The 19,634-nt window shown below is 45.5% G+C and overlaps 1 protein-coding gene across 1 annotated transcript in view; it reads right to left on the bottom strand.

Annotated features, from left to right (window-relative positions):
- Positions 1 to 19,634, bottom strand: part of LOC115083268 (thioredoxin domain-containing protein 3-like) — a 218,737-nt gene that overhangs the window by 127,857 nt on the left and 71,246 nt on the right. The window lies entirely within an intron of this gene.

Here is a 19,634-nt window from a genome sequence, read left to right as displayed (position 1 = left end):
ACTTGGAATTATACATTACATTTATGCTGACGATATCCAACTAATTCTACTTATAGATGACACAATAGAGAAAACATTAAATCTAGCTAACATGTACCTAAGCATTATAAAACAACTACTGACACAAATGGAACTTGTTATTAATATTGATAAAACAGAATTTCTACACCTAGAACGGAAAAATACTGAAACCAGCCAAACCTCAATAATCCTCAAAGACAACCAGAAAATTGAACTAGCTGGAAAAGTACGTAACCTTGGAATAATAATGGACCCTGAAATCAATCTAAAACAGCACATATCACTAAAAGTAAAGGAAGGATACGCAAAACTCATGGTACTCAGAAAACTAAAACCACTACTAACTCAAAATGATTTCCGAACAATTCTACAGGCACTAATTTTCTCCAGCACGGATTACTGTAATGCCCTGCTGCTAGGACTACCAAATACTACGTTAAGACCACTTCAAATACTTCAGAACACAGCAGCTAGAATACTAACCGGAAAAAGGAGGCGGGACCACATAACCGAAACCCTAGCGGAACTACATTGGTTACCGATTGAACACAGAATTAAATACAAAACCCTATGTACCATCCATAAACTAATTCATGATGAGAAATCAGACTGGCTAAACACAGCATTACGGGTACACGTCCCACACAGAAATCTTCGATCAGCAAATAAAGCACTCCTAACCATCTCGTCAGTTAAAACAGCAAGACTAACCCAAGTGAGGGAAAGGGCCTTATCATTAGCAGGGCCCACAATTTGGAACACAATGCCTCCAGAGATCAGATTACAAAGTGATCTCAAGGCATTTAAGAAAAGTTTAAAAACATGGCTTTTTAAACAGGCATTTTACAAGGAGACGGGAGAATAGAAATTATTCAGGAATAAGCAGATAAACACCGACACACAGTACTTATGACAATACAGTAGAGTAGTCTATGAACCCCACATCACAACTAGCATATTGATAACACTATGTATAATAAATTTAGCCGTAAAAGTACTTTCAGTACACTCGGTCATGACCCACTTCTCTAAAAATTATTTTGTCTAATGATATATTGTAACCGAACCTTTGACGGCACCTGTTAGAATGTACTATAGTACACTTTTACTTACATTAAATATGTGCCTACATGTAAACCGTTGCGATGGTATATAACTTAGCGACGGTATAGAAAAGATTTTAAATAAATAAAATAAATAAATAACATATGCCCAAGTGACCAGTATATCAGTATACCTTTTAACCCCATCCTGTAAATTCAACATTTTAACTAACAAAATGAACCATCCTAATTCCACCCCCACCATCCACCCTAAATTAGGTAACTAGCTTACTCTCAACAACTCTGTACACCTTAAGTATGAAAACCTTCGAAACCCAAGGGATGGGTCCTCCCCAACAAGTAACAACCCCCTAACATTTATCGAGATCCCCTTATCCATACTCCTTTTAGAAATCTTCCCTAAATCCCTCCTCCCCCACACACAACACACCTTGAATCTCTTAAGTCCAGTAGTACCCTGTTCTCTACCTCTAATCCCATTCTTCATACTGTCAGCCTTGTTCCAAAGTATCATCCCTGGTGTGAAAACAGAAAAATAAAAGATATTAAGGAGCAAAGCATTTTTCAAGAAGAGGGAGATGCCTGCAAAAAAATCACTCTTAAATTTAACACTTCCTAAAAATAAAACATCAGAAAGAAAAAATAATAAGGCACATCACCAGAGCATTAAGGTATTCCAAGCAGAACCATTATCAGATTCTGACTGAAAAGAGATTACAGTGGTCAAAGTCGCAATGTAGCAGTCCTGCTGGTCGATGCTCCCACTGAGGAAAAAAACCAGGAATCAAAGCCATGGCACCTCACTGCCCTTGATGAGCCAATCAGGTCATTATGGCGCAGTTCTTTGGTCTTCAACCAGTTCTCCGCCGCTTGCACAGTATTGAAAACTAAGGGCTGACTTTCGTGACCACCAGACGCCTTGCAGGGTTCAACACAACATATCTGATGTTGAGGTTTTGAAGCTTCTTTTTCACTTCAAGATAGGCATGCCTCTTCCATTGGATCTCGAAGGAAAAATCCTGAAAAATCATAATCTTACATCCCTGATAAGCAAGGTTTGGAATGCCTCTGGCTGCATTCATTATTGAACGTTTGTCGTTAAAGATATGAGGCTTTACAATCACTGCACAAGGATGGCCCTCTTGGACCCGGGGCGAGTGCTAGAGCCTGAAGAGAATGATCTATTTTTATAGTTCCCTTGGCACACTCCATTTTGAATAACTTAGGCAGCCATGTGGAGAAGAACTGTGCCACATCAGCACCTTCTAATCTCTCAGAAAGTCTCAAGTTACAAATATTACAGTGCCGTGAACAGTTTTCGAGATCACTGATTTTTTTCCAATGACGAAGTATGTGATCATTTCAACTTATCAATTTTAGAAGAGGTGCTGGTAATGGCCATTTCAAGGTCTTGAATCTTCATCTACTGCTTCTCTAAACGAGTCACGTTTTCCTGTACTGAGTCTAGAAGCTGGGCCACTTTATCGACTATAATTGCAAGCCATGAGTCAAGTTTCTTAGATATTTTGTCTGCAAATTGCTCTATTAAATTGCTCACAAAAGTCACTCGCTCACCAGTGTCAGAGGCTTCTGGTACCGTTTTGTCTTCTGAGGCCAAGCTGTCCACATGCTCCGGCATCCATGGCTCTGTTCTGTGAGCCGATTTCTTCATTTTGACCACCTGATTAGCCAAAAGAGATGGAATACAGTGTTTGACTAGGTCTTTAGTGTGAGATATAAGCAAAAATATGGTCCAAGTATCAGTACTTGTAAAATATAACTACGGGTTCAGCGGGAGCTCTCCCGAGCAGTTGCCTCATTACTCCAGGATTAACCAGAAGTCGGACCTGCTCCATCATTTACATGCCCTCTTTCTCCCACTCCGAAGGCAGTCCCAGCCCAGGCACAAGCAGACAAACCAATGCAACTCAGACAGGGACACCTCACCCCTGAAGAAAGACTCCACTGACGCCAGCTGGAACTCTGCTACTAATGTGCTGGGATTGGGTACCAGCTTGCACACTGCTCACTGAAACCGGGAAACTAACAAGCCTAGGATTTAGTGGGGAGGTGATCCTAGGATTCACGACTCCAGCTCCTCAATTGACTCTCCTGTGAATATTTACATAAACAACCAAGAATTTCCCACCCAGACATTAATTGACTCTGGTGCTGGGGGGAACTTCATAATGAAAGTCCTCATCGACCACTTACATCTTCCTGTAGTTGCCAGAAAGACGCCCTTGTTATCTTCTCTATTGATGGGGAACCTCTCCTCGATTGGATCACTTTGGCTATGACACCCTTGCGCCTCCGCACTGGCTTGCTACATGTGGAGAGCATAGTTTTCCATATCATCGACAAGGCAGTACATCCCATTGTGCTGGGTTTACCCTGGTTGCAACTTCACTCTCTTTGACTGGAGTTCGTTACAGCTGACGAGCTAGGGCTCCCATTGCCACAATTAGTGCCTGTAACATGTTGAACCACTACTGTGCTTGCCCTTGGTGACAATCCTGGTAGAGCTACTTCCACAGTACACAAATTATACTGATGTGTTCTCTAAGAAGGAGGCTGAGACTTCACATAGGGAGTACGACTGCGCCATCAATCAGTTACCTACATAAGAACATAAGATATGCCTTATTAGGTCAGACCAAGGGTCCATCAAGCCCAGTATCCTGTTTCTAACAGTTCTCTTGCCAATTTAGTTCCGTAGATAATGTGCGGAATTCTATAGCGTACTCATTCAGGGAGTGAGTTACTTGGTGCAGTCGAAGGTGGTCAGAGCCCATGGTAGGAAGTCTGCCGGGTTCTTTGAATATTTTTTTGAAGGCAAAGACGAACTGCGGCAAGTTAGAGAGCAGGGGATCGGAACGTTCCCATAAAGGCGATCCCCACGCCAAGGCTTGTCCATCCAAGAGCGAGAGTATAAAGGTTGTCTTAACAAAATCAGTTGGAAAAAGTGCAGACTGGAGTGTAAAATGCATGTGGCACTGGTTTAGAAAACCCCGACAGCGCTTAGGATCTCCTGAGGATGGGCAGGATCTCTCCTGTTGCCGATCTCTCCTGTTGCCTCTCCTCAGCGGAGACCACAACCGCAGCCTACTCTCGCAGTGATCCCATGCCGCCAACGCACTGCACTTGGCCTGACTCCCTAGGCGTGTGTGCGCACCGTGTCACCGGATTTAAAAGCCTAGCGGCGGGAAAAGCCTTCTCGGCGCACTGAGATGATGTCAGACACCCCAGGCCTGCCTCTTCCAAGTCACCTCAGCGATGGGTCCTGCTATGTGAGAGTGTGTATCCAGCGTTCCTGCCTTGATTCTTGTTCCAGCATTCCTGCCTGCTCCTTGTCTTCCATGGCTGCCTCCCTGCTCCTCATCCTTCTGGACTGACCACCTGTTTGACCTCCGCCTGGTATTCTGACTCCATCTGACCTCTGCCTGCCTGACCTCCGCCTGGTATTACAACTCTGTGTGACCTCCACCTGCCTGACCTCTGCCTGGTAATCTGACTGTGAGTGACCTGCACCTGCCTAACCTCCGCCTGGTACTCCGAATCTGTGTGACCTCTGCCTGGTAATCTGACTTTGAGTGACCTCCGCCTGCCCTGACCTCCAGCCTGCTTCTCCATCTTCACCCTGCCTGCTGCCCATCATGATGTCTGGCCTGTTCCTGGTTCTGCCTTTCGGCCACCCGCCTTGACCTCTGCCTGCCCGATGCCACCTCATTCAGTACTTACCTCCCCCTCCCAACAAGCCCGCAGATTAAATTGGGGTGGGTGACCCCATTCTTTCTACTCTCTATGTGACACATCCAATACTTTAATTAACAATGGGGTGACTGGCCTCAGCTGATAACCTAAATTCTTCCTTGATTTTTGTAAACCTGCAGAATACACGGCTAGACGAGAATGACTCTTCATGCAGTTTTCTTTCCAGGAAATTAGCTTCATCTTTCACTGGTTTATGTTGCTAGCAAAGCAGATGTGTATGTTTTTTGTATGTCCTAACACCTAATTTAAAGTTTACAATATTTTAATTGTGTAGCTATTGTTTTAGCAAAACAATTTTGTAGAAGCAGGGGAGAGATCTGTCTCATAAACTTTTTTTCCTCTTTCTTCCTTCCATTTTGCATGACCAATGTGAAGGAATGTAAACAATTCTGGTTACTGTGATTAAGCAATCAAAATCTCATAGAAAAGAGTGAGGTTTGTTTTTTTTTTTTTAATTGTGTAAGTTAATCAAAATAGTGATTTTCAACTTTAATAGTATAGCTCAGTTGTTTATAGCTATTTTTTTTTACCTTGTGAAATTAACCTCTCTTCATATGTAAGATTTTTTTTTTTTTTACAGATTGACAAGAATGAAGACTACTCTGTGGGATAAAGTACAAGACCTGAGTTTTTTTTTCTCTCTCCTAGAGTTTGTTTAATTTTTTTTTTTTAACAGATCTGTTTTAAAAATTCGGATTCTTTTGCTTAATTCTGGATCCAAAGAATTTTTTTTGTTTTGCTTTTAAAAGGATTACTTTTGAGCTCTAATGTTTAATAATTATTTACTGTTCGTGATTCTCTGTCATTATGTGTTCTGTTTGTGTATCATTATATGTTGTACATGTTATATTGTGTACAGATGAAGACAGAATTTACTGACTATAGAAAAGTGCAATGAATAAACAATAGCTTCTGACATCATTTAAGTGAAACAGACACTGCTGAAGTTTTATTGGCAAAATGTTTAAAATAATGTTCTAGAGTATTATACGCTAAGGGATGATAACTGATTTTTTCCCTCCTTTTTTTCTCTGTTAACTGTTGTTTAAATTCAGTCACAATCCATGTACTTGTAGGTAAAGAGATATTGTGGGATGTGTTTTATTTTCCAGAGTTGGGTTTTTTTTATAAGCACTTGTGAATTTTTTCTCACCCTTATCTTTTCCTCCTTCCACTTTTTGAGGTTTACATTATGTGCCATGATTTTATATGTACAGTTTGAATGAATGAATGACTGAGCATCTAGATTGCTTTTGTCTGAATATTGTGTGTTACTTTATAGAAAAGTGGGGAAAGAAGGGATTAGACATTGTATAGCTGCTTCTTTCACCTATGACAAAACAATATTGGATATCCATATGATATATAGGGATAATTAATACAAGAAGTTATTGATGCTTATTCTAGAGTTTCATATTTATTTAATTTCAGTTTTTATTAATCTATCAGGTATTAATCCATAAATACAAACATCTAAATTACTGATGAGAGTGCAGAGGCTGTACTTTGAGGACAGCTTTTAGAATGCTGTGCTGCGAGAATTATACACATCATTTGTCATAAGAACGTGCCATACTGGGTCAGACCAAGGGTCCATCAAGCCCAGCATCCTGTTTCCAACAGTGGCCAATCCAGGCCATAAGAACCCAGCAAGTACCAAAAAACTAAGGGGTAGATTTTTAAAAACTGCGCGATCGCGTACTTTTGTTTGCGCACCAGGCGCAAACAAAAGTACGCTGGATTTTATAAGATACGCGCATAGCCACGCGTATCCTTAAAATCCTGGATCGGCACGCGCAAGGCTGCCAATTTTGGGCAGCCGGCGTGCGCCGAGCCGCGCAGCCTGCCTCCGTTCCCTCCGAGGCCGCTCCGAAATCGTAGCGGCTTCGGAGGGAACTCTCTTTCGCCCTCCCCTCACCTTCCCCTCCCTTCCTCTACCTAACCCACCCCCCCGGCCCTATCTAAACCCCCCCCCCTATCTTTATCCATGGATTTACGCCTCCCGGAGGGAGACATAAATCCACGCGTGCCGAGACCTGACCCGGGGGCGGTTCCGGAGGGCGTGGCCACGCCCCCGGAACGCCCCAGCCCGAAACCACGCCCGCCCCCGAAACACCGCATCCCGCCCCCAAAACGCAGCGTCGTTCGGCCCCGCCCCCGACACGCCCCCTTCCAAAAACCCCGGGACCTACGCGTGTCCCGGGGTTCTGCGCGCGCCGGCGGCCTATGGAAAATAGGCGCACCGGCGCACAAGGCCCTGCTCGCGTAAATCCGGGCGGATTTACGCGAGCAGGGCTTTTAAAATCCGCCCGTAAGTCTATTCCATGTTACTGTTGCTAGTAATAGCAGTGGCTATTTTCTAAATCAACTTAATTAATAGCGGGTAATGGACTTCTCCTCCAAGAACTTAGCCAATCCTTTTTTAAACACAGCTACACTAACTGCACTAACCACATCCTCATAACTTGAAATCATCCCACCGTTTGCCACAGAAGACATCTTGAATCCTTCATTTTATGTACTGAAGTACTCAGAATTTCCTTATTCCATGGGGGTGACCTTACTTAGGCACTGTTTTTAAGCATTATGTATATCTATATCTCTTTGAAATGAAATAACTGATTATCATGATGAAATATTTTTATGATACATTTAGGAGCGGATTTTAAAAGGGTTATGCACATAATCCTGAAAACCAGCTCCTGCACGCGCCAAGCCCATTTTGCATAGGCCCGGCGACGCGCGCAAGCCCCGGGACGCACGTATGTCCCGGGGCTTGAAAAAAGGGGTGGGGCGGTCTGGGGGCGGGACCGAGGCCTCCAGCACAGCGGCCATGCTGGGGGATCGCGTGCCGGCAGTTGGCCAGTGCATGCAACCTACGCCTGCTCAGAGGCAGGCGCAACTTTTAAAATAAAGGTAGGGGGTGATTTAGGTAGGGCTGGGGGGCAGGTTAGGTAGGGAAAGGGAGGGGAAGGTGGGGGGCGGAGGGAACGGGGAAAGCCATCGGGGATCCCTTAGGGCTCAGCCCGTGCAAGGTGCACAAGTGTGCACCCCCTTACGTGCGCCAACCCCGGATTTTATAACATGCGCGCGGGTTGTGTGCACAAATCTACGCCCGCACGTAGCTACTAAAATCTGGCCGTCAGCTAATACCTAGTCATATTGTTACTTGCAGATGCTACTATTTTGACTCTCACATTAATGACAGAGTCTGAATTGATGTAGTTTTATTGTTCCATAGTTGCTGTTCACTGTGTTAATGGTTCAACAGAATATGCTATCTGTTCGCCAATCTGACACCCTAGAATAGATTTTTTTAAACAGGAATTTTTTTGGTTTTGTTTTTTGTACCACCGGAGGGTGGGGAGTATGTATTACACTTGAGTTTAACTGTTCCAGTACCTAAAAGATAAGGAGATTAGCAGGCTGTATGCTGCCAATGGAAGAGGCTTTTGTGCAAAGACCTGACACAATACTTCATTGAAAGATGGAGAGCATCCAAATAACTGCACATGTGGAAACAGGCTATACTGAGCAAAGTAGGCCTGATACTGGATAAACAATGAAAGGTGGCCTATATATCCTGATGAGCTTGGTATCCCCCAGAAGTCAGAGATGCCAATCACACACAACAACCAATATGGAGATCGCAATTGATGACAGAAGATACTGAGGCCAATCACTGTGGACACTCTTGGCAGGCTAGAGGCATGTTTTGCTAATGTTTTCAATTGGGTCAGTTAAACTCCAAGCTTAGATGGGGCTTAGGTATTCTTGATAAGGGTATTCTGACCAATTGCACAGAGGGAGCAATGAGTTAATGGATTTAGCTTTTCTTGCAAATATGGTAGTAGCCCTGGTCTTTTATATTTGTTAGTCCTAAGGGGACCAGTCTTTAATGCATGTATATATCCAACAAATAATATACATTGTTCTGAATATATCTGACACCAATATAGATATAGATTAGAATACATTTCATCCAGCAGGTGTCAGTGTGAATCCTCTGAATCTAGGGGTGGAATATGTTTTGTTACTTTTGCTGAGAATGTATATAGAGGGTAAGCCATATACTTTCAGAGTTTTCACCCAGACATAGACTAGTTTGAAGGCCACAGGCCAACCTCTGAATGAACTCCTGTTTGTGGTCTTGCACTGTGAAATGTTTATTTAGTTATTCTACTAGGTTTATGATGAGAAGCAGTTGTTATTAACTTATACTAAAGCCTGAGAGAGAAAGTGAAGGCCACACAGCTGTGCCTGAAATTTGATAAGAAATCAGAGGGAGGAAACATCACTATTTTCATGAACATTTTTATTGTATAAGGACAGACAGCGAGAGGGAGAGAGGGGGTGAGCACGCTGGACGTGATGATACAGGCTAATCCTCTGGAAACATGTAAGTTATGTATATCTATGTAGCAATTGTTATCATCTACCATTACTTCTTCTGCGTAATCTGATTTTATTTTCCTTTATCTTCCTATTGCTCAAATAAACTCACTTTCCTAAATACCTGGAGTTGTGATGTACTGAATCAAAGTTTGTGCATGTCTCTTTGTATTGAGAATTAGCACCTGGATTCAAGCCCCCAGGTATAAAATCCCAGTAATTGTGTGTGTTTATATGGCATAAACCCTTCAGATAGCCCCCAAGCCATGCAGGTGCAGACAGCAGGCCTTACAAATGGCCTAACCACCATCTCCACCTCAATCAACAATTTGACCACAGCACTAACACAACTTATTCAATGACTGCCAGAGCCTACATCCATGCCATCTCCGTCCTGCCAGACGTCCTCTCAGTGCAGCAGTCCCCAGTTGCCAGGATGGCCCGGGGTAGGCTGCCCAAAGAAGTGCCACACCTAACCACCTAAAATCACTGCAAAGTAAAAAGCCCATGAGGTCTGCCATTGTAAAGGCTGCAAAAATTCACTCAAAGATGACTTGTTCAACAAGCCAGGTTGAACTTCTGTACAGAGTTCTTGTGCCAGATAGATGGAAGATGCCTGCTGAGCCCATCCTGACTACAGAGTTCCTGTGCTGCTTGCTAATGTGAAAGGTCTTCACTCTGCCTGTGTTGTCCTACTGCTTACTTGTGTTTTCTTTTTTTTTTAAATCTGTTTTTATTGAGCCACCAAGACAGAACAACAGCATGGCAAAAAACAATCCAGAAAACTTCAAGAAAAGACAAGAACAAAAATAGAAACATCAGCCATAACAACAATATATGAGCATCCAAAGAGGCACAAAGATTTTTTAACATTACATAATTCAAACAAAATAATAGGGATGTGAATCATTTTTCAACGATTAAAATTATCGTCTGATAATGTTAATATCGTCTTAAATCGTTATAGAACACAATACAATAGAAATTCTAACGATTTATCGTTAAAATCGTTAAATCGTGTTAGTGCGCACTAACAGAAAATGATACAAATTGACACTTTCCAGGTCAGTAAAGGTCAGTTAGGAATGAATATGTGTTCCTATTGGCTGGCTGCCCTCTTATCTATTGATGTTAACCAGGTTCCCACTGAGGTGATGGTTGGGGGGATGGGAAATGGAAATGGAAACTCAGGAACACTAACAGAAAATGATACAAATTATTGACACTTTCCAGGTCAGTAAAGGTCAGTTAGGAATGAATATGTATTCCTATTGGCTGGCTGCCCTCTTATTTATTGATGTTACCAAGGTTCCAACTGAGGTGATGGTTGGGGGGATGGGAATGGAAACTGTTGGTAGTTGACAAAAAAAGTAATGTGATCAGTCAATATGACTAGAACCTGTGCCCTATTCCTGATACCAGGGGTGTTGTGATCTTCCTGCACTCAGTGCCCTATCCCTGATACCAGTCTGAGACAGCTCCCTCCCTGCATTACTAGTGAGAGGCTGGCTTCACAGACAGGGGGAGCTGCCTGACCCTCACTCCTGACTTCCCCCATGTCCCAGCCAGTGAATGGTGTGTGGGTGAGGGGGGGGGGGGGGGGAGGATGGTGAAGTCTGAGACAGCTCCCTCCCTGCATTACTAGTGAGAGGCTGGCTTCACAGACAGGGGGGAGCTGCCTGACCCTCACTCCTGACTTCCCCCATGTCCCAGCCAGTGAATGGTGTGTGGGTGAGGGGGGGGGGGGGAGGATGGTGAAGTCTGAGACAGCTCCCTCCCTGCATTACTAGTGAGAGGCTGGCTTCACAGACAGGGGGGGAGCTGCCTGACCCTCACTCCTGACTTTCCCCATGTCCCAGCTAGTGAATGGTGTGTGGGTGAGGGGGGGGGGGGGGGGGAGGATGGTGAAGTCTGAGACAGCTCCCACTCTGCATTACTAGTGAGAGGCTGGCTTCACAGACAGGGGGGAGCTGCCTGACCCTCACTCCTGACTTCCCCCATGTCCCAGCCAGTGAATGGTGTGTGGGTGAGGGGGGGGGGATGGTGAAGTCTAAGACAGCTCCCTCCCTGCATTACTAGTGAGAGGCTGGCTTCACAGACAGGGGGGAGCTGCCTGACCCTCACTCCTGACTTTCCCCATGTCCCAGCCAGTGAATGGTGTGTGGGTGAGGGGGGGGAGGGAGGATGGTGAAGTCTGAGACAGCTCCCTCCCTGCATTACTAGTGAGAGGCTGGCTTCACAGACAGGGGGGGAGCTGCCTGACCCTCACTCCTGACTTTCCCCATGTCCCAGCTAGTGAATGGTGTGTGGGTGAGGGGGGGGGGGGAGGATGGTGAAGTCTGAGACAGCTCCCTCCCTGCATTACTAGTGAGAGGCTGGCTTCACAGACAGGGGGGAGCTGCCTGACCCTCACTCCTCCGGGGCATTGTGATCTTCCTGCACACAGTGCCCTATCCCTGATACCAGGGGTGTTGTGATCTTCCTGCATGCAGTGCCCTATCCCTATTAATACCAGGAGTGTTGTGATCTTCCTGCACGCAGTGCCCTATCCCTAATACCAGGGGTGTTGTGATCTTCCTGCACACAGTGCCCTATTCCTGATACCAGGAGTATTGTGATCTTCCTGCATGCAGTGCCCTATCCCTGATACCGGGATGTGTGCAAGAAGATCACAACACCCCCGGTATCAGGAATAGGGCACTGTGTGCAGGAAGATCACAACACCCCCGGTATCAGGAATAGGGCACTGTGTGCAGGAAGATCACAACACCCCTGGTATTAGGGATAGGGCACTGTGTGCAGGAAGATCACAACACTCCTGGTATTAATAGGGATAGGGCACTGTGTACATGAAGATCACAACACCCCTGGTGCCAGGGTTAGGTCACTGTGTGCAAGAAGATCACAACACTCCTGGTATTAATAGGGATAGGGCACTGTGTGCAGGAAGATCACAACACCCCTGGTATTAGGGATAGGGCACTGTGTGCAGGAAGATCACAACACTCCTGGTATTAATAGGGATAGGGCACTGTGTACATGAAGATCACAAAACCCCTGGTGCCAGGGTTAGGTCACTGTGTGCAAGAAGATCACAACACTCCTGGTATTAATAGGGATAGGGCACTGTGTGCAGGAAGATCACAACACCCCTGGTGTCAGGGTTAGGGCACTGTGTGCAGGAAGATCACAATGCCCCGGAGGAGTGAGGGTCAGGCAGCTCCCCCCTCACAACACTCCTGGTATTAATAGGGATAGGGCACTGTGTGCAGGAAGATCACAACACTCCTGGTATTAATAGGGATAGGGCACTGTGTGCAGGAAGATCACAACACCCCTGGTGCCAGGGTTAGGGCACTGTGTGCAGGAAGATCACAACACTCCTGGTATTAATAGGGATAGGGCACTGTGTGCAGGAAGATCACAATACCCCTGGTATCAGGGTTAGGGCACAAGTTCTAGTCACATTGACTGATCACATTACTTGTTTTGTCAAGCTACCAACTGTTTCCATTTCCCATCCCCCATATACTGTCAGTGGGAACCTTGGTAACATGAATAAATAAGAGGGCAGCCAATAGGCATACATATTCATTCCTAAACTGACCTTAACTGACCTGAAAAGTGTCAAATTGTATCATTTTCAGTTAGTGCGCACTAACTCCCGTTAGTGCGCACTAATCGGAAAAAACGATTTTTAACGATTTTTAAACTAAAAAATCGTGCCTAACACGATTTTCTTGCCCTGCCACACGATTTCTATCGTTAAGACGATATGGAAAACGATTCACATCCCTACAAAATAATCCCCCATCGTATACTCATACAATCACACAACCATTCATCCATCACATTCACAATGGGGTAGATTTTCAAAGGGGTACACGCGTACCCCCCAAAAACCTACCCAAACCCCCCCTGCGCACGCCAAGCCTATTTTGCATAGGCTCGGCAGCGCGCAAGTCCCGGGGCTTGCATGGAGGGGCGTGTCGGGGGTGTGTCGGGGGCGTGTCGGGAGTGACGCGGAGTTTCGGGGGTGTGTCCGGGGCGTGGTTCCGGCCCAGGGGCGTTCCGGGGGCATGACAGCAGCCCCTGGACCAGCCTCCGGACCGGAACATGGAGCGCGGCAGCCGGCCCGGCGCGCACAAAGTTACGCCTGCTTTGAGCAGGCGTAACTTTCGTGATAGAGGTAGGGGGGAGGTTTAGATAGGGCCGGGGGGGTGGGTTAGGTAGGGGAAGGGAGGGGAAGGTGAGGGGAGGGCGAAGGAAAGTTCCCTCCGAGGCCGCTCCGATTTCGGAGCGGCCTTGGAGGGAACGGAGGCAGGCTGTGCGGCTCGGCACGTGCAGGCTGCCGATTTTGGGCAGCCTTGTGCGCGCCGACCCCGGATTTTAATGGATATGCGTGGCTATGCTCGTATCTATTGAAATCCCGCGTACTCTTGTTCGCGCCTGGTGCGCGAACAAAAGTACGCGTGTGCGCAGATTTATAAAATCTGCCCCAGCGTCTTTGGACAGAATTACCCCTTTCCAACCTATGGGAGTCATATAAAAAAAATAACATATGAACTTGTGAAACCAGATATACCTGAGCAATTTCCTCCAAGATGACCAAAAGCCCTTATAACATTTCTTAATATCTTAACTTTTGGTCAACTGGTTTACTCTGTCCCATAGTCCAAAAAACCTCTTTTGGGCCACCAATGACTTGGTGTTCTGAAGAGACAATTTTTGCATGTGTTCCAACTTTTTGTATTTGAAGTAGTTGTGGGTGGAACCTTGGGTTGATGGCAGATGACCACGCCCCTGGGGGAAGCTCCCGAGAGGGACCACTGGTTAGGCTCAGAGCATGGAGACAGACACACACTAGTTCTTTTATTAAACAGTATATTGAACCACCAGAGGTGGCAGTAGTGAGCTGGAAGTGCCCGGCTGGGCTGTTGTCCCTCAGATACTGGAACAGCGATCCTGGATAACTGAGACAATAGTCTCTTAGAAGCAGCCCAGGAGCTTGAATGAAGTAGGCCCTCGAGGAGCAAGTTCCTGGTTCCAGGGAACGCTCTGAGAGAGAGATGGTAACTCACTGATGTTGTAGGCAGTGAGGACTTCCTGGCAGAAGTGGTGTTCAGAAGCAAGTCAGGGAACGAGGGCCCTCAAGGAGTGAGTACTGATTCCAGACTGCGATCTGAAAAGCAAAAGAGAAAGCGAGGTCCTCGAGGAGCGGGTACCCCTGGTAAGACCGAGGAGGCAGAGTAGCAAGGAATGCGGAGAGCGAATCCCATCTGCTGATTCCTGGAGGAAGCCCAGTAGTAACCTTTGCTAACTCGACTCATTAGCAATATCAGAGACCTTAAATATCTGGTGAAGATGACGTCACCTCAGGGGGACGCCCCTGAGATTCGCGCCAAAGAGGTAAGGTGGGCATAGTAAGGTGGGCATAGTGGAGATGTTGGGCAGCGACGGTCGCAACACCAACTGTTATAATTTGGCTTGAAACGTGGGCCCTAGATCGTAGCAAGAAGTGACTCCATCCATAGGGAGGAGCTCTGTGGGGACTTGCCACGATAGGCTGACTCCCAGCAGTAATACACTCAGAGGATGGAAAGTCTTTATTATACTGCAAACGATGAATTTTGCCCAGAGAGCAGGCAGCAAGCCTCTGATCTGAGGATGAGGTGTCCAGCGATACTGTCCTTCAGTATTTCGCAACGTGAAGAACATTGAGAGGTACTCTCACCAAGTTGGTATAGCGGGTAGATCCGGTAGTGGTCCGCAGAACAGGGTACGCCGAGAATCCACACAGTAGATGGTAGGCCAGAGCAGGAGATCCAGTAGTGGTTCACAGAGTGGGGTACGCTGTGAATCTATGCTGTAGATGGTAAGAGAATAGAGAGACAAGCTGGATAGCAATGGTACTCACTCTGAGGAATTGCAGGCAGATGAAGAAAGGGACCTCTGAGGACCAGAACGCAACAAGGCCCTCGAGGAGTGGGTACCTAAGGCGTCCAAGCTGGAACTTGAAGTAACCCTGAAGGATGAAGTTCCTAGCTGGAAGCAGGCTGACCCCGAAGGGTAGACTCGGAGTGTGGCAAGGCCTCTGAGGAGCAGGTACCTGAGTTGTCCGAAGCAGGAACACAGAGCAGCGCGTGTCTGTAACGAGGCAAAATCAGCAGGAAGGGAATCCTTGCTACCTCGTAGAAGGAATTGAGAAGAGAGTTTAAATACAAGTAGGCAGTGATGTCATGTGGAGGGGACACTCCCAAGGTTCCTGCCATGATGCGCATAAGAGGAGGGCTAGCGTGCGCGCACGTGCCCTAGGTGATTCCAGGAGCAAAATGGTGAACACAATCGCCCACGCTGTCCCAGAGACGCCGGGGAGGTCGGCGTTCAGAGGCGGAGGCAGCTATCTTACCCAGAGTTGAAGGATTAGGAGGAGAAAGGTGAGCAACAGAGGGCGCAGCCATCTACGACTGATGGGCGCAACATTGGAAACAGGATGGTAGGCTTGATGGACCCTTGGTCTGACCCAGTATGGCATGTTCTTATGTTCTTATAAGCCAGTACTTAATTATTAGAATCTTTAAGCTAGTAAAATAAACTATAAATAATATAACTGCAATGAAGTAACAAGTTCTTATAGTTTATGTCAGTGCCTAATAACATAATTGTGATGTACCTAGACAGAAAGACTAGGCATACAGCCGGCTAGGCATACAGCTGGCTAAACATAAATAGATGATGTAGGTAGACTCTATAAGTCTCTGTCTATAAGCCATTGTCTATAAATTTCTAAGTATCTCTGTCTATAAGCCATTGTCTATAAATTTGTCTTGTCTATACATTTATGAATCTATAAATTACTGAGTCCTGAGTCTATAGGTTACTGAGTAGTGAGTCTATAAGTTTCTGAGTACTGAGTCTATAAATTCATGAACAAACAAAAGGTATAAATACAATATGAATTGTGAGCTAAAGGCTGCTATATTATCTCTTCTGGAACAGGGGATAGCAGTCCAAGATCTGATATTAACCTGTATAGGTAAGTTAATCATTTATTTTTCTTTCTGTATCCATTTTAGTAAAAACTTGATCAATTTACTCATATATAATAAATAAGCATTTTCTTTTACTGAATATTCTTTTATCTAATTATTGAGCTCTGCCCTTATAAAATAATTATTGCTCTCACTAATACATTAACTCCTAGGAGCAATGTGTTATACTTGTATGACATAGAGTCTTGGAGAGAGAGAGAGAGAGTGACCTATAAGGGTACTCCTTTATAGGTCACTGCAGACCAATGTGACCCAATTGATGTTTGGAAGCTAAATAATTTGCTCCAACATTCCAGGTTTTATGATGGTCTATTATATCATGCTTTGAGATGTCACTATAACAAGAAATATTAATATTCTTTATGAATGCTTAAACTGTGAATTTTCATTAAGTGCATTCATACTGTTGACTGTGTTATTGTTCGTAAATCTGAACTTAGCCAAACAAATAGCACTGAATATCAGCTTCAGTGGTTTTAGCTAGTAGTATGCAGGAACATTGAAAATGAAAGTAAATCTACGAAAAGCCAAAAATCCTGACTAGAACTATAAACTAATGAAAGGTATAAAGAGGTCTCATGAAATATTATGAGACTTACATGAAACATTTTGAGGCAGTCAGCTATAGGACATCTGGTGCCTGACATTCAGCTGGAAGATAGCCAGACAGTCACTTATCCAGCTATCTTTTATCCTGTCAATTTGTGGGTGGGCAATGGGTGGATCAGGGCGGTACTACATAAGTTATCCAGCTAAGTAACAATCTTCAGCCTTAGATAGATAACTTATTCACCTAAGTTAGACCTGCTCAGTAGCAGGTCTAAACTTAAACATATGGTACTTATCCATCTAAGCAGTGATTTGTTCAGAGATTATTCAGCAGCTGCTGAATATCACATTAAGTTAGCCAGATATGTCTCTCTGGCTAACTTAGATAAATTGTCAACTTTTGATTAATGACTCCCTGTTGGCAAAGATAGAAAAAATAGATGTTAACAGTGAGACCATGGGCTAAAGACTTTTCAAGTCTTTTCTAGAAAGCTAGAGAAATACTCCATCTTGGTGCACAAAACAGATTATATCACCCATGCATGTGACTTATTTGCTTATCATTAGAGTGTTTGGCAATCTGATAATTTAATTTGACCATTGACATTAAAACAGAATCATATCATGGCCATTTAAGAGACTCAAATTAGGTACAGCAAGTGTTGCTTACCTGATGTAACAGGTGTTCTCACAGGACAGCAGGATGTTAGTCCTCACAAATGGGTGACATCGAGGATGGAGCCCAACCACGGAAAACTTCTGTCAAAGTTTCAGAACTTTGACTGGCCCCTACTGGGCATGCCCAGCACGGCACTAACCCTGCAGCCAGCAGGGGTCTCCCTTCAGTCTTGTTTTTATAGCTACAGGCAGTGCCGAAAAATAAAATAAACGAACCCAACACCGCGGGGTGGCGGGCGGGTTTCGTGAGGACTAACATCCTGCTGTCCTGTGAGAACACCTGTTACATCAGGTAAGCAACACTTGCTTTCTCACAGGACAAGCAGGATGGTTGTCCTCACAAATGGGTGAGTACCGAGCTGAGGATGTCCTGACTTGCACCAAATGCACCCAACTGCATGCAACAAGCACAACAACTGGGGTGGAATTTGGTGAAGGGCATCCGCACCCTACCGGGAAGGTGGAAGGGTGTTGGTACATCAGTTTGGAAAAAGGTTACGCAAGACAGATTGGCTGAAGATGGAATCCTGTCTTCCAGCTTTATCCAAACAATAGTGGGCTGCAAAGGTATGGAGGGAACTCCAGGTTGCAGCTTTGCAGATGTCAGGAAGCGGCACCGATCGAAGGTGTGCTACTGAAGTCGCCATGGCCCTCACAGAGTGTGCTTTGACACGGTCTTGGAAAGGAATGCCAGCTTGCTCATAGCAAAAGGAAATGCAGTCCGCCAACCAGGAGGAAAGAGTCTGCTTACCCACAGGGTGTCCGAACTTGTTAGGATGGAAAGAGACGAATAATTGAGTGCTCTTCCTGTGAGAAACTGTACGGTCTAGATAAAAAGCTAGAGCTCATTTACAGTCTAAGGTATGCAGAGTCTGTTCCCCGGAGTTGGAGTGGGGCCTGGGAAAGAAGATAGGTAGTATGATGGATTGATTGATATGAAACTCCGAAACTACCTTAGGTAAAAATTTAGGGTGAGTGCGGAGTACCGCCCGGTCTTGCAGAAGTTTAGTGTAAGGCGGATAGGTAACTAGGGCCTGTAATTCACTAACTCTGCGAGCTGAAGTGATAGCCAAAAGGAATAACACTTTCCATGTGAGAAATTTTAAGTCACAGGAGTGCAGAGGTTCGAAAGGTGGCTTCATGAGACGACCAAGAACTAAATTAAGGTCCCAAGATGGGGCCGGTGGACGTAAAGGTGGCTTCAGATGGAGCAAGCCTTTAAGAAAGCGTGTTACCAGGGGTTGTACTGAGATAGGGACACCCCCGATACCTTTATGGAAGGCAGCTACCACACTGACATGCATTCTAATGGAAGAGGTTTTGAGACCGGATTCTGATAGATGCAACAAATAGTCCAAGAAGTTAGAGATTGGACAGGAAAGGGGATCAAGGGACTGAGAAGTGCACCATGATGTGTACCTTTTCCATTTGTATGAGTAAGATTGTCTTGTGGAGGGCTTTCGTGAAGCTATTAGGACATGAGAAACTGAGTCCGAAAGGTTAAATGGCTGAAGGACTAACCTTTCAACATCCATGCCGTCAGGGACAAGGCTTGGAGATTGGGATGAAGGAGGCATCCGTCGTTTTGAGTGATCAGATGCGGGTCCTTTCCGAGAGGAATGTGCCTGCGGATGGAGAGATCCTGGAGTATGGGAAACCACACTTGGCGTGGCCAGTATGGTGCTATCAGGATTATGGTTCCACCGTCCTGGCGTAGCTTCACGAGAGTCCTCGACAGAAGAGGAAGTGGAGGGAATGCATAGAGTAGACCTGTCGTCCACTTGAGGGAGAATGCATCTCTCGGCCGAGAGTGCTGGCTGCGAATGAGAGAGCAGTAGTTGTCCACTTTGTGGTTCTGAGGGGACGCAAAGAGGTCTATGTGGGGATAACCCCACTTGTGAAACAGAGAGGTCGCTACCAGAGAATTGAGTGACCACTCGTGTGGTTGGAAGACTCGGCTGAGCTGGTCTGCCAAGACATTGTCTACTCCTGGCAAGTAGATGGCCTTGAGGTACATGGAGTGGGAGAGGGCTTCCGCCCAAATCTGCGCAGCTTCCTGACACAGAAGGAAGGAGCCTGTGCCTCCCTGCTTGTTTATGTACCA

Source organism: Rhinatrema bivittatum, chromosome 2, assembly GCF_901001135.1.
Source record: "Rhinatrema bivittatum chromosome 2, aRhiBiv1.1, whole genome shotgun sequence".
In the NCBI taxonomy this organism is placed as follows: domain Eukaryota; kingdom Metazoa; phylum Chordata; class Amphibia; order Gymnophiona; family Rhinatrematidae; genus Rhinatrema; species Rhinatrema bivittatum.
This window is presented reverse-complemented; position numbering and strand designations above follow the sequence as displayed.